At 40.2% G+C, this 3258-nt stretch overlaps 1 pseudogene; it reads left to right on the top strand.

Annotated features, from left to right (window-relative positions):
• Nucleotides 1-1168: 1168 nt before the first annotated feature.
• Nucleotides 1169-2794, top strand: LOC133051891 (L-lactate dehydrogenase A chain-like; annotated as a pseudogene).
• The last annotated feature ends 464 nt before the right edge of the window (nt 2795-3258 follow it).

Below are 3258 nucleotides of genomic sequence, written 5' to 3'. Positions count from 1 at the left end.
GAATCAGTCCTAATGAGATGGATGAAACTGGAGCCCCTTATACAGAGTGAAGTAAGCCAGAAAGATAAAGAACATTACAGCATACTAACACATATATATGGAATTTAGAAAGATGGTAATGATAACCCTATATGCAAAACAGAAAAAGAGACACAGAAATACAGAACAGACTTTTGAACTCTGTGGGAGAAGGTGAGGGTGGGATGTTTTGAAAGAACAGCATGTATATTATCTATGGTGAAACAGATCACCAGCCCAGGTGGGATGCATGAGACAAGTGCTCGGGCCTGGTGCACTGGGAAGACCCAGAGGAATCTGGTGGAGAGGGAGGTGGGAGGGGGGATCGGGATGGGGAATACGTGTAAATCTATGGCTGATTCATATCAATGTATGACAAAACCCACTGAAATGTTGTGAAGTAATTAGCCTCCAACTAATAAAAAAAAAAAAAAAAAGAAACAGAACCAATAGGATATATGTGTATATGGAAAGAGAGAGGAAAGAGAGAGAGGAGGAATGGCAGGGGTGGGGGAAAGGGAGAAAGGGAGAAAGAGAAAGAGTTTTTAATGAATTGGCCCATGTAATTGCAGGTCTGCAAGCTGCAGACCCATGAAAACATTGATACTGCAGCAGCTCAGGTATGAAGGCAGTCTAGGGGCAGAATTCCCTCTTTCTTGGAGATCCTAGCCTTTTCTCTCTTTCTCTTTTCTCTTCAACTCACTGGATAAGACCTATTCACATTATGGAAGATAACCTGCTTTACTCAAAGTCCACTGATTTAAATGTTAATGTCATCTAAAAACTTATGAGATGTGATATTTGACCAAATATTAATATCTGGGCACTGTGGCCTAGCCGAGTTGACACACAAAATGAACCATCATATGTTCAGCCCTTGTCAACTTAGCAGCCATATAAATCTCCTTAATCTCCAAATAAAGACAATTGCAAGGTCATACTTCTGCCTAATATGATACAACCAATCTTCATGCCAAAAATGCACTACTCCTTACCCTAGAAAAGGAAGCAAATTATTTGGGTGATGTTCACTCTTCTCCTTTATATTCTGTAACTTAGATACTATGATATAAAGCTAACAATATTTAAGGGTGAGGGTGGAATTGGGTGAGAGTGATCAAAAGGAACAACTTTCGACCAGAGCCGCTGCCACCAAGTCCGGATCCCACGCCGCGCGCCTCCGACGCCCGCCCGTTCAACGGTCACTACCGATTCCTTTAGGTTCTAAGTCCAAGATGGCAACTCGCAAGGATCAACTGATTCAGAATCTTCTTAAGGAAGAACATGTCCCCTAGAATAAGATTACAGTTGTTGGGGTTGGTGCTGTTGGCATGGCCAGTGCCATCAATATCTTAATGAAGGACTTGGCAGATGAAATTGCTCTTGTTGATGTCATGGAAGATAAACTGAAGGGAGAGATGATGGATCTCCGACATGGCAGCCTTTTCCTTAGAACACCAAAAATTGTCTCTGGCAAAGACTATAATGTGACAGCAAACTCCAGGCTGGGGCACGTCAGCAAGAGGGAGAGAGCCGTCTTAATTTGGTCCAGCATAAGGTGAACATCTTTAAATTCATCATTCCTAATATTGTAAAATACAGCCCAAATTGCAAGTTGCTTGTTGTTTCCAATCCAGTCGATATTTTGACCTATGTGGCTTGGAAGATAAGTGGCTTTCCCAAAAACCATGTTATTGGAAGTGGTTGCAATCTGGATTCAGCTTGGTTCTGTTATCTCATGGGGGAGAGGCTGGGAGTTCACCCATTAAGCTGCCATGGGTGGATCCTTGGGGAGCATGGCGACTCTAGTGTGCCTGTATGGAGTGGAGTGAATGTTGCTGGTGTCTCCCTGAAGAATTTACACCCTGAGTTTAGGCACTGATGCAGATAAGGAACAGTGGAAAGCGGTTCACAAACAGGTGATTGACAGTGCTTATGAGGTGATCAAACTGAAAGGCTACACATCCGGGGCCATTGGACTGTCAGTGGCCGATTTGGCAGAAAGTATAATGAAGAATCTTAGGCGGGTGCATCCGATTTCCACCATGATTAAGGGTCTCTATGGAATAAAAGAAGATGTCTTTCTTAGTGTTCCTTGCATCTTGGGACAGAATGGAATCTCAGACGTTGTGAAAGTGACTCTGACTCATGAGGAAGAAGCCTGTTTGAAGAAGAGTGCAGATACACTTTGGGGGATCCAGAAAGAACTGCAGTTTTAAAGTCTTCTAATGTTGTATCACTTCACTATCTAGGCTACACAGGATTTTAGTTGGAGGTTGTAACTCATATTGTCCTTTATATCTGATCTGTGATTAAAACAGTAATGTTAAGACAGCCTAGGAAAAAATCAACTTCCTAATGTTAGAAATAGGAATGGTTCATAAAACCTTGCAACTGTATCCTGATGCTGGATGGCACTTACCTTGTGTGGTCCAAAATGGGTTTGTCAAATAATTCAACTTCCTCAAGAGGTACCACTGCCCATGTTGCAGATGCTGCAGTTGCCTTTCAAACCAGATGTGTATTTACTGTGTTAGATAACCTCTGATTCCTTTAGCCAAGGTGCCTAGTCCAACTTTTTCCCTCCAGTGAATCACATCCTGGGATCCAGTGTATAAATCCAGTATTGCATGCCACGTGCATAACTGTTCTAAAGAATCTTACGTACTGTATGAATCAGGATAGTGTACACTGCCTTGTAACATAAAAGGGAAAAATTACATAAATAATGCAGCCAACTAAGTGTTACACCAACTAAATAAAGCTTGAACAGTGACTACTCTGGTAAAAAAAAAAAAGGAACAACTTTCTAGTATAAGGTAAATAAGTTCTGAGGATGTAATATATAGTGTGGCATCTATAGTTATACTGTATCATATATTTGAAAGTTTCCAAGAGAGTAAATCTTAAAAGCTCTCAACACAGGGGAAAAATTTGTAACTATGTGTGGTGATGGATGTTAACTAAACTTATTGTAATCATTTCACAGTATATACATATATCAAATCTCTATGTTGTAGACCTTAAACTTATTCAGTATTATATGTCAATTACACCTCAATAAAACTATAAAAAGAATAAAGTTAGCAATCATACTTAAGTATGTTGTGAAGTCAATATAGCTTATGTTATATGATAAGGGGGAAGAAGGGGGAAGAAAAACAGTATTATATAGAGATTTATTGTAAGGAAATAACACACACATTTATGGAAGTGGACAAGTTCCATAATATGCAGAGT

Source organism: Dama dama, chromosome X (genome assembly GCF_033118175.1).
Source record: "Dama dama isolate Ldn47 chromosome X, ASM3311817v1, whole genome shotgun sequence".
Lineage (NCBI taxonomy): Eukaryota > Metazoa > Chordata > Mammalia > Artiodactyla > Cervidae > Dama > Dama dama.
The sequence above is the reverse complement of the archived record's forward strand: the minus strand, read 5'-3'. Positions and strand labels throughout refer to the sequence as shown.